Below are 13,491 nucleotides of genomic sequence, written 5' to 3'. Positions count from 1 at the left end.
GGTTAAGGATCTGGTGTTGCCATGAACTGAGGTGTAGGTTGCAGATGTGTCTGGGATCTGGCATTGCTGTGGCTGTGATGTAGGCTGGCAGCTGCAGCTCCAATTCAACCCCTAGCCTGGGAACTTCCATGTGCTGCAGGTGCCACCCCCCAAAAAATATCATAAAAGAAATTTCATTCTCAAATTTATATTAGAAGGAAATGAATTCAAAATTTTGGAAGAACTAACTTGATAGACTCACAAGACCAGACTCAAAATTTAGTATAAAGCTAGAGTAATCAAGGCAGGGTAGTATTGAGAAAAAATATGACAAATGTTTAACAGAAGAATAGAGTGCAGAAATTGATCCAAACATGTGCGGGCAATTTATTTTTGACAAAGTTGTAGAGCCAATTCGATGGAGAATGAATAATCTTTTCAACAGACAGCGATGAACAATTGAGCATCACATGCAAAAACATACAAAAAAATCATCTCTATGCTTACATTACTCCATAAATAAAAATAAAGTTGAAATAGATCATAGGCTTAAGTGTAAAGCCAAAAAACTACAAAACATCTTAAAGAACACATAGACCTTAGGTTTGCAAAAATTTCTCAGCTATGCCATGAAAAGCATAATGCATAAAAAAAACAGCCATTAAAAAATGGTTGCTCTTTGAGAGTTACTATTAAGATAGTAAAAAGACAAGTCACAATCCGGGAGAAAATATGAAAAAACATATATCTAAAAGAGTTTATATATCTGTAATACATACAAATCCCTCAAAAATCAGTAGTAAGAAAATAAAAAATCCAGTTTAAAAATAATCAAAACCACTTGTACAGAAACTTCACCAAAAAAGATGAACTGACATCAAATAAGCACATGAAAATATGCTGAGTATCACTAATCATTAGAGAAATGCATATTAAAATTCATTGTATTCATATCTCCCTATTTATATCATAGTTTTCAGTTTCTCACAGTATTATTTTTACTCCAAAGCATTAAGTTCCTCAATAACATTTTTGTCAAATTTATTCCCAATTATTTATGACTTTACTTCATTTTATTTTCCATTATTTGCTGCTAGCCTGTAGAATGCATTATATCAATCTTGCAATGGTATAGATACATCAACCTCAGTATTTGAATATTCATCGTCATCTTTTGCATATGTATACACATACTAAATTCTACATGACAATGTTAAATTTTTTTACTTAAGTACTCATGGTTTTTAATACAAATTTATTTAACCATAATTATATTTAAGACATTTGAACTGAAGTTGTTATACGCATACACTGTGAAAACATCAGCAGAATCGAGATACTGAATATTTCCATTGTACACAAAATATTTCTTTGCCTTGCAACCCACATCTTCGTCTAACACCACCTTCAAGAAACCATTGTGTCTATTTTGTGTCCCTATGGAATAGGCTGCTTTTTTCTAGTATATCTAATAAGCGGTACTTTTTTTGAGGGGGGGGGTCTGCCTTATTTCCCTCAGCATAAAGATTTTAAGATTTAGCCTTGTTAGTCTATGGGGAGACACTTGTTTTCAATTATTTTGGGGAATAGTTAGTACATACTAAGCATTACCTGCATGAGCTCTAGTCAGAGTACACGAGAAAGATGACATCTAGAATAAGAGGAGGGAAATACTCATTGGGAGAAAAGCTGATTTTTTAAGAACTGACGGAAGACACCAACTTCAGAGTTAAGAAACCCAACATATTCTAAAAAAGCTTAATAAAATAATGCATATGTATACATTATTGTGATACTGCAGGATATCTGGGCCAAAAGATGTGTTAAAATAAGTTGAACTGAAGTGCAGGTTATCTGCATAGAAATATATTTTGTATTAAATCTATACATTATATTTCAGTTATACTGAAAACTTCCCTCTCAAGAACAAAAATTTGACTATAATTTCAATATCATATTATCTGGATTTGTTTTTTTTGTTTTTTTGTTTGTTTTTTGCTTTACTTCTCAATTCAGTATTTTCCATAATTTCTTTTGTGATCTGCATTTTCTTCAAATCGACATTCTGGTTTGCCTATTCTCTTTTCAGTTTAATTTATATTTACGCTTTCTAAGGCCAATTATTATCTAGTATATTTTCAAATTGTATTTGATTATTTTTTGAAATCTTCTGAGTAATTCTTAATAATTTCTTATTTTTAATCAATTTTTCAAAACATTATTTTACTTTCTTACTCAAATTACATGTATATATATTATATTGTAGGTATGATGATTCTATTATCTATTTTTGTATCCCAATTATTTTCTTTTCTGATTTTCTTCTCCCTCCAATTATATTTAGAGATTCTGGATTATGCATTCATGTTTTGAAATGTTATCTGTGAGGTGCCTTTAAACTGTTTTGAGTGTGCTTTCCTGGAGAGGGTTTTGTTTGCTCTGTAAGATGACAGGGATTCCATATCTCACTTTTTTTTTTTTTCTCACTTCCTATCAGCATCCATCGAAACCTCCAGCAGGAGGTCCTTGGAGAAGGTCAGAAATCTCTGGGGCAAACGTCAGATCCAGGACGGGCTAACTGCCCAGATGAAAACTTCCTTGGCATTTCTGCATCCCTGTCCCAATTACTTGACTTTCCAGCCAGCATGGCAAATTGTAAAATACAAATAAATTATTTTCAAGCATTGTTTCTCTGATCATGTAATCAATTAAATTGCTGAGTGAAGAAAATCTTTATTTTTTATGTCAAAAATATCAAACATCAGTTTACAGGTCACCCTAGAATACAATAATATATAAATATGTCCCTTCTAGTGCTTTGGGCCTCTTGGTAACATCTGGCCACAGCAAGAGAGACCCTCCGGCCAGTGGAAACTACAGGAGGAGTGCATATGCGTGCACATATACCATGGCTTATTCTCAGTTATGTCTCTCTGACAGAGCCATTTAAGAGATAGTAGGAAAGAAATTTCAGGTAGTCATTTTATAAAGATGTTGTTAAAAATGTGTCCCCCAAAATTCAGTGGTTGAAGTTCTAACCCCCATTGTGTAATGGTACTTGGACGTATGGCCTTGGGAGGTAACCAGTTTGAGATAAAGTCATGGTGGAAGGGCCCTCAAGAGGGGATTACTGCCCAATAAGAAAAGGCACCGGGGCTTTCTCTCTCTCCATCACCTGAGGACACAGAGAGAAGATGGCTCTCTGAAATTAGGAGGGAGTTCTCAGATGAGAATCCAACCATGACAGCACTGTGAACTCTAATTGACATCTAGCCTTCAGAACTGTGAGAAGATGCATTTCTGTTGTTTATGTCCCCTGGTCTTTGATGCTTGTTATGGCAGCTCAAGTAAATTAAGACATCAGTGAAAGCTCACAGAGATCCACCCAAGAAACCTCAGTGGAGGATAAGAAGATCCCATGTGGTAGAGAAAGAAACTGACATTAGGGCCAGGAGAGCTGTGTCCTGGCTCCATCCAGCTTGCATCTCGTCCTATGACCTTGGAGACGACCCCACTTCCCTTTCCGGTTCTCAGTTTCTCTACTACAAACATTGTTGGGCAAGCTTATCGCCAAGGCCCCTCCCCTCCTCAATTTTTCATGATATTGAGAGAAAAACTCTCATACAAGAGGCCTGCATTTGACAGCTACACTGTTTTGATTTATCATTTATTGTGCAATACTTGAAAATTCCTTTCCAGAAAGGAAGTTAATATCATATCAGTAAAGGGGTGCTCAGAAAGCTAGAATTAAGGTAAAAAGACAGGCCCGAGATAACAGAAAAAAAATCAGCCTCAGAGAAAAGACAACAATCCTGTCTTAATCTGCCATGCTTGGCCTGGGGTTGAGGTAGAAAGGGCCACACCGGGCATGGCGAAGGCACGGTGAGCCTTGCAAAAGCATCAGGGAGCTTAATACAGATGAGCAGAACAAAACGTGCTGCATTTGCTAAGCCATGCTTGTCTCGCATCCACTGTCTCAAGCCTAGGTGAAGCGCTTGCTCCAGACATGGGCAATTTTACCGTGGAAAAGAGGAGCACAGACGTGGCCTGATCATTTCGTGCGTGTGCAGAAACCAAACTGCCTGGTGTGTTTTTATGTTGTTTTAAATGAGAGTTCAGTATTTTCTCACCAATCATGTGGAAGAATTGGTTGACTTTACATGAAGCCTACGGTTCACCTATATTTCACTTTGAGTTGATATCAGATCTTGGGTTTAATCATTGTTCAAGTTTTCTGGGTTCTTCAGTGGCAGAATTTGGATTTCAATTGCAGTCAGTTAAGACTTAGTGCGGGAAAAACGAGAAATACCTGGGATATCTTTAATTATAGAACAGTATTGATATATAGGTAGTGATCAACTGGAATATAAAATTAGTAGCACAATTAGTCCATCAAAATTGGGGCCACTGGCTGTCCAATTGTAAGTACTTTATTTTACTTCCACTAAATCACTGGGGTTATGATTTACTTGTGAGGTTGCTGGGGAGATTATATTTAGTCCAATACCTCCTAGTACTTCTATCAGCATTTCAGAATTATTTGTTCTCAGATGACTACTGTCTCGTTTTCACAGAACAGAAAAATAAGTACAGTAGAAAATTAACATGTAAAAAAATAAGTTAAGGATTTGTAGTCAGACTTACCTGGTATTGAAACCCTATTTCAATCAACATCTAAGAGATCAGGAGAAAAATGTTTATCTTCTATAATTTTACTCGATTTTGCCATGAGGATAATAGTATTGACAACCAGTAGTTCAAAGGTTGGTTAACCTTGCCGCAGTAATTTTTAATGACAATCAAGCACAAAATATGATGGGTTAACACAATGCACCTTTGTTTAGCTCAGGAATCTGTGGATCAGAGCTGTAGGCTGGGCTCGGCTGGGAGGTTCCTCTGGTCTTGGCTCAACCACGTGTTTGGAAGTTGGCTGAGTGTTGGCTAATCTATGACAGCCTCTGCTGGAGACTCTGTTCCAGAAATCTCTCATCTCTGGTCTCTCGTCTCCAAGCTACTTCCTCAAGAACAAACATGCAGGAAGCCAAAGGGCTCAAGGGCCAAATGTCCAACAGATACAGTCACTTCCACTGCGTTTTCTTGGCCAAAGCTCATCACACGAACACCAAGAATCGAAGGGTTGGAAAAGAGATATTTAGTACAAGAACCTCTTTAGTAAGAAGAACCACAAAGCTAAACAGCCCAAAACACCATTCCCCTTAACTATCCAGATACAAGATACATCAGCTATTTTACTTTGTCCATTGCATCAGCTTTCTACAAGTATGCATGCATTTCAGGAAAATAAATGATTTTAAAATAATGTTTTTAGAGTTGAAGCTTTCCAATAACATGTACGTGGTAGAGAATAGAGAGTAACATACAAGCACCAGAATTTACAAATCCTCTAAATTGCGAATTCCGGAATTACCATCGTGGCTCAGCGGTAACAAACCAGACTTGTATCCATAAGGACGTGGGTTCGATCCCTGGCCTCACTCAGTAGGTTAAGGATCCAGCATTGCCTTGAGCTGTGGTATAGATCGCAGATGTGGCTCAGATCTAGAGTGCTGTGGCTGTGGTGTAGGCTGGCACCTGCAGCTCCAATTCAACCCCTAACCTGGGAACTTCCATTCACTGCAGCTTCGGCACTAAAAAGAAAAAAAAAAAAAGAAGACTTTTAAGGCATTTCAGGTATTTTCTTCTGCCTTTGATATACTACTGACCTCTTCTGATGCTCCTTTATCAGCAAGATGGGTCTTGACTCCCAGGTATAGTGTACAATGGTAACTACAGATGATTCTTACCCAGTCAAGCTGCTTTTTGTCTGTTGTGGTCTCTCTGCTTCTCCCTCTTTAGATCTTCCCTGGCCTAATGGCAACTTCCCCGCCCCAGACTGAACTCAAGTGAAGACTCACTTCAAAGCAATCCTCTATATTACTGATTTATTACCATTGTATCATTACAAAACAATATATGATATTATTTTCTAGGCTTCTTTAGCTCGTCGATTCTTCCCAGACCTTTATGTGCAAGTCCCAATTCAACTACCATCTTCTCCCCCTTGGTAAATCTCTGCTTTTTTTTCCCCCACTCATCTCCCCCTACTCTCTACCCAAACAGACTGTTCAGTTAGTACTTCGTGTGTGTGAGAGTTTGCACCGCATAGATCACAATATTTTCCTCTTTTTTCCTTTGTCCGCATCCTTATCCACTTTTGCTGGCCCACAAAGTTTCATATCTTCATTCTTGCACGCAATGTATTCGCCTCCTACCCCCACTGCTTCCTGCTCCTGCACCCGTCCACCTGGGCAGCAGACACACAATAAAGAGGAAAGATGCTCTGTTAGCTTGAAATAAGAGTGTTCTTCCTCTGCCCCTTTCCCTCTGTGGTAAAGCATCTGCAATCATCTCCTAGAGCAGAACCTCCACGATCTCTCCCGGGAAAGATAAACAGTCTTTTACTTGGGAGCTTCAGAAAACTTGTCAGCCAGGGTTCAAGAAGCAGTGGTTTACATGAGGCTTTATTGTCAGCGCTGATCCTTGGGTCATTGATTTCTATGCTTCTAAGACAGAAACCCTCTTCACAGTATAATAAACCTTATTTTTAAAAGTAATTCTTTCTTTCTGAGAAAAGAATTAGATAGACATATAAACATGGAGTGGAAATGGAGTGGAAATCTGACCTTAGTTATTCTTCAGTGAAGGTGTTTATGTTTCCAAGTAAGCCTGGAATGGTTTAATTGCCAAAAAAATATCGCAAATCCCTACATGCAGGTGGGATAGTGCATTTTTCAACTGTGTCACAGAACTGTGGGAACCTCAGTTGACATATGTTCTATCAGGGAACTGATAAAAGGAGTAAGAGAACAAAATTCCAGTAAATTTTTAATTTACAAACTTACCAAAGAAAGCCTCATAAACAAAAGTGGAGATAACCTGAAATCGTAGGGACCGCCCGCCCCATGGCTGTGGGAAGCTCAGGAGGTGGGGGCATGAAAGGCATGGAAAAGGTGTGGCTAACATGAGATGGTGGCTTTTCCTGAGAGAGGGCACTCGTCCTACAACTACAAAGTGTAGAAACTTGTCCAGTGCAAGCTGACTCATGCAACATGTGCTCTTTAAGCATGAAAACGGAATAGAAAGTGATACTGTTTTGGACATTTCCTCCTCTCTTCCTTTCTCCTTCTCACAGGTGCACCTTCTACAGGGGTCCTTTCTGGGCAAAATTCACAGTCCACCGAAGGTTAGCAGACTGATAAACCAAGTTCCTATATAGTATATGCATTAACCAAAAATCACCCTGGATTATTGAAAATCCATGTGCTGTCAGGGTGGAGAGAAGATACGCCTCTTTAAGAGATGATGGTACTTGAGCTGAGTATCAGAAGTGTGTCAAAGTTAGGTAGACCAGTGCACGTGGAAGTTGTCCAAAAAGAGAGGGTGTTTCTAAAGGGTCAAGAGATGAGAAAGCACATAGTGAGATTCCTGTGTCTGCCAGTGTTGCTGGAAGAACATGCATGAGAATTTGGTGAGACCTGAGGTGGCAAGGAGGTCTGACTGTATCGTGACGGCTTGTCCATTCCCTGTGTCTCATTTAAGGTTCTGCGGATTTCAGCAGGAGAAACCAAGTCTTGGTGATTTATGGAAAAAGACAAGTTGTTTGGAAGAATATGTGTGGGGTAAACTAAGAACTGAATGAAAAAGTGAACATCCAAGGAGCTTGTGATTCCAGGAATCCAGGTGGAAGGAAACCATAGAAAATAGCTATTTTCTATCCAAGAGTCTGTTTCCCGCCCAGTTCTGAACCAAGCTCAGAAAATTTGGGGGAAAGCTTGACTTTGACTTCAGAAAAGATCATTAATATACATTGTGGGTGCTGTTCACAGAAGACCCACAAGTTAGCACATCGGGGCTCCAGAGGAAAACCCTGAAATGGAACTTTACATTTCTCCCTTTTCAAATAAGAATACACGGCGCCTCGCAGAAGAGATTACTTTGTGTATTGCTTTGGCACCATCTCTCCTCCCCAAATCCGATGGCTACACATCACACACTTCGGGATGGTACCTGGAGGGAGCTGTGAGGACACCTGCTGTGTCCACTCGGCTCTTCAGCATCAGCAAACTCAGATTCATTGACTTTTATGCCTTTGTTTATGGGTTTACAGATGCTCTCGTCCAGTTTCATCTGAATGTTCTCACAAAAAGGACAAGTACTGTAGAACATGACTGCAGAGGAATAGTAGATTTAGGATTATGGTAATGACGCAAGCTCACCTAAACAGCAAGGAAATGACAGAGCTGTACCTCCTTCCTGCTACAAAGGACACCGATGACTGTCAGATATGCTAATACACTTTCTTCCTTCAACTTAAGATGACATTTTAGTGATAAATGCAGAAGTAACTGTTTTGTTTTGCCTTTTTTTTTTTTAAGAATCTGCTGCTCTTTGGTAAGGACATTATATAAACAGGTGTTCAGAACTATTTCCATCATTATGTGATTCTATTGCCAAAAATAATATAAGTAATCCACCTGTTCAAACAAGGGGGAAACAGTTCATTCATGCATTTTTAAAAAACCTTGGAAACATAATTTTTACTTTTTATAAAAAATTTGGAAGATGTGGTATATATACACGATGGAATACTACTCAGCCATAAAAAAGGATGACATCATGCCATTTGCAGCAACATGGATGGAACTAGAGAATCTCATACTGAGTGAAATGAGCCAGAAAGACAAAGACAAATACCATATGACATCACTTATAACTGGAATCTAATATCCAGCACAAATGAACATCTCCTCAGAAAAGAAAATCAATCATGGACTTGGAGAAGAGACTTGTGGTTGCCTGATGGGAGGGGGAGGGAGTGGGAGGGATCGGGAGCTTGGGCTTATCAGTCACAACGTAGAATAGATTTATAAGGAGATCCCGCTGAATAGCATTGAGAACTATGTCTAGATACTCATGTTGCAACAGAAGAAATGGTGGGGGAAAAACTGTAATTGCAATGTATACATGTAAGGATAACCTGACCCCCTTGCTGTACAGTGGGAAAATAAAATTAAAAAAAAAAAAAAAAAAAAAAAAAAAAAAAATAAAAACAGTTTCACTGGGATTTTAACCCATCTGTTAATAACAGTAAAAAAAAAAAATGCAATACCTTCCAATTCGTTGGGAGAACAACTGATTGACATTGTAAAAGATGAAAAGTGTGGGACAAATTTTAACACACATTTTTACTTCACTGGCTTATAGGCTTTAACTATGAGTATCATAATTTAATTAGCACAAAATTGGATCTTTCCTGCATGTCACTGTAATGCCTCTTTTTCAGCCATGGTAGTAATTGAAAAACAGTGCAATAAACTGATTTTAGATCCACACAACATGCTGGAACGCTGAGTATTGAACCAAGTTTTCAAATTCGAGAGACCATGTTTAATTACATTTCTCATATGAGATTGTTGTACTATTAATTAATTTTGATTATTATTTCTGTTTATCTCAACTATTTAATTCATGTTTAGTGTATTTTTGTATATATACATATAGTATATATATATATAGCATTATATATTATATATATATTTGGCTATCTATAAATTACCACCGAAAATAAAAGTACACATTATTTATCAGTACTCAAAAATATTTCATAAGAATGGATGTGTGGAAAAGCGATGCCTGAAGATCCCTATTTAAAAAACTGGTTTACTGGGTGTCACCAAGTAAGAGCCAAAGCTCTGGAGTTCCAGTGTTCCCATCACAGCTCAGCAGAAATGAATCTGACTAGCATCCATGAGGACACAGGTTTGATCCCTGGCCTTGCTCAGTGGGTTAAGGATCCTGCATTGCCATGAGCTGTGGTGTAGGTTGCAGACATGGTTCATTCAGATCCCATGTTGCTGTGGCTGTGGTGTAGGCTGGCAGCTGCAACTCCAGCTCCACCCCTAGCACAGAAACCTCCATATGATGTGGGTGTGTCTTTAAAATAAAAAAGACAAAAAAAAAATAGCCAAAACTCCATTCCTATGTGTAATTGTCCTATATGTTTCCTCTACAGATATACAGAGATCCACGTAATGTTTTGGTCTTATCTTCAACTCTCAGCATAATTTAGAAAACTCAAGAAAAGGAGAAAAGTCTATTTCATTTACCTTTAATTTTGCCTTTACTATTATTATTTTCTTCTTGACGTTCTAAGAATGCTCCCTTTATAACTTCCTTTTTACTTCAAGAACTCTCTTTTGTCATTCTTTTTTTTTAATTGAAATATAGTCGATTTACTGTGCCGTATTAGTTTCAGGTGTGTAGCAAAGTGATTTCGTTGTCTAGCTCTCTAGAACTGAATCTATATCTACATCCATCTATCTATCTTTCTATCTATCTATCTACTCTTTTTCAGATTCTTTTCTCTTATGTGTTATTACAAATCAGTGAGAATACCTCCTAATGCTGCATAGTAAGTCCTTGTTACTTGTCTATTTTATATATAGCGGTGTGTATATGTTAATTCAGAACTCCTAATTTCTCTCTCTCCCCTTTCTCCCTTGGTCACCATAAGTTTGTTTTCTGGGTCTGTGAATCTATTTCTGTTTTGTTCATTTGTCTCATAATTTAGTTTCCACATGTAAGTGATATCATATGATATTTGTCTTTAACTTACTTCTTCACTTAGTATGATAATCTCTGCGTGCATCCATTTTGCTGGAAATGGGAGAATTTCCTTCTTTTTTAATATATAGATTACTCAGGCATGTGTGTGTGTGTGTGTGTGTGTGTGTGTGTGTGTGTGTGTGTACACAGCATCTTCTTTGTCCATTCATCTGTGAATGGACAGTTAGGCTGCGTCCATGTCTCAGCTGTTGTGAGCAGTGCTGCTGTGAACTTTGGGATGCAGGTATTTTTTGAATTATGAACTTCTCCATGTATGTGCCCAGGAGTGGGATGGCAGGATCATATGGTCGCTCTTTAAAGAATGGTTTTAAAGAAAGGTAAGTGTTCTAAACATCATTCAAACTGTTAAAATTATGGTACTGATAAATATTTATGGTGATGGTATCTTTCTGTATCCTGAGCATAAGGGTGGTTGTAAGAATTTTCACATGTAATACAATAACAAAGAGCTATAAAAATATTAAATGGGATCATATGTAAAAACAAAACAAAACAACAACAGCAGCAAAAAACAACCAAAACTCCAATACTGAATATTAAAGTATTGTCTGTGGCTGCTTTCAAAGATATAATTGTGTAGTTGGGACAGAGACATTATGTCTTAAGAAACTGAAAGTATTTGCTATGTGAATCTACAGATTTAAATAGTTGATAATAAACATAGTCAATGTATTCTTTTTCCTGATGCATCTGTATAAGGGTTTTGGGGGAAGATAAAGAGTTTTATTTCTAGAGTAACTGTTTAAGAGTATGCCCCCGCATTTTCAAGGGGCATGAATGTGCATTTGATAAACAGAAGACAATTCTGTGCTTTCTCTCCAAGATTTTCCTGTCCCCATACAATTTTCAAGCCAATAAAATATTCCTCTAAGAGACTTCATATGGCTCCCCTTTATTACCAGGGTTAACATTTCTGATGTTTACTTGAGCAGAACTTGTGCCCTGAACTATTTTTTGAAAAGATTAATTTTCACCAAGTATGCAAATCTCCCTCAAATATCCTAAAACCCTAGCACCTCTAGAGTGCTGACCCCTGGTGTTGAGCTGATCCTCTCCACTGTTTAAACAGCAACACCACTGCCCAGAAGTAAAGAGGGTCCATGAGAAATAAGAATCTTAAAAACTACCCGATGGAATGAAAAACAACAAGAACGTTCATGGCCATTTGGGAACACTGAATTACTGAGTGATCATATTTATTTGGAGATTTTTTTAAGTAGACGGAATTTGATTTCCTGGTGGAACCTGTACAGATCTCAAGAAAAATGGATTAAGGAAAATTCTTGCTAACGAAGTTGAAATCGTGTGGGTAAATTTTTGACTCCTATGTGCTTCGTGTCCACCTTCAACCAGCACATACATTGCGTCCTCCTCAGGTCTGTTAGTTCTTTATATCTTCACGCCTGACGCGGGTGAGAGTCCACAACCAAGAGCCGCCCACCTGCTGGGGCTGAAACAGAGCCATCTGGACTCATCCGTCCATTCCCTCCTCTGTTGTTGACAGTCACACATTTCAAGCCTATTCACAAGGAAGGAACAATCACCCACAACAATGACAGTGTTGCAAATCTTTATCTTTTCATTTCCTGAAACCTTACTAAACATCTTGCCATATGAAGGTCTAACGCTAATGCTGTTTTACTTATTTTTCCATTAATCAGCTTATATTTCATAAACTCATGTCTTCCTCAACACATTGGAAGACTGTTCTTTCGTTTCCGATTGAAAATATGAGAAAGAGAGAGAATGCTGGCAATTCTGAGTCTGTCATCTGCACCTGGAACCACACTCTTTACATGAACACGCATTTGACATTCGTGAGCTGATGTAGCCCTAACACTGCACTGGGAAGAAGAAAGGGCTCCCTCCACTTGGCTCAAGACCAGACTGAGGAGTTCCCGTGGTGGCGCAGTGGTTAACGAATCCGACTAGGAACCATGAGGTTTCGGGTTCGGTCCCTGCCCTTGCTTGTGGGTTGACGATCCGGCGTTGCCGTGAGCTGTGGTGTAGGTTGCAGATGCGGCTCGGATCCCGCGTTGCTGTGGCTCTGGCGTGGGCCTGTGGCTACAGCTCCGATTCGACCCCTAGCCTGGGAACCTCCATATGCCGCGGGAGCGGCCCAAGAAATAGCAAAAAGACAAAAAATAAAATAAATAAATAAATAAAAAAAAAAAAAAAAAAAAAAGACCAGACTGAGACACAGAGAGGCAGAGGGTTTACTTGAAATCACCAGCTAAAAATGACACAGGTGGGACCCAGACTCAACCTGTGTGTTTCCAAAACCCCAGTTCTTCCTTTGTTGTTGTTTAGCTGCACCCATGGAATAAGGAAGTTTCTGGGCTGGGGATCAAATCTGATCCACAGATGTGACCTATGACACAACAGCAGTAATGCCAGATCCTTAACCCACTGCACCACAGTAGGGCCTCCCCAAAACCCCAATTATTTTTTTCCTTCAATTTTATTTTTATTAAAGTATAATTTATTTACAGTGTTGTGTCAATTTCTGCTGTACAGCATAGTGACCCAGTCATTCATATATATATATATATATATATACACGCACACACACACATAGACACACACACACACACACACACACACACACACTCATATATTCTTTTTCTCATACTATGTTCCATCATGTTCTATCCCAAGAGATTGGATATAATTCCCTGTGCTGTACCATTTTAAATGCTTATCCATTGCTTATCCATTCTGAATGTAATAATTCTTAATTAGCTTCCTTTCTGTGTTCTAACATGTGTTTCAACACATTAAGGTTTCAGTTTTTAATTTCATCCAGTTTCCAGTTAGTCTGAAGAT

Source organism: Sus scrofa, chromosome 3, assembly GCF_000003025.6.
Source record: "Sus scrofa isolate TJ Tabasco breed Duroc chromosome 3, Sscrofa11.1, whole genome shotgun sequence".
In the NCBI taxonomy this organism is placed as follows: Eukaryota; Metazoa; Chordata; class Mammalia; order Artiodactyla; family Suidae; genus Sus; species Sus scrofa.
This window is presented reverse-complemented; position numbering follows the sequence as displayed.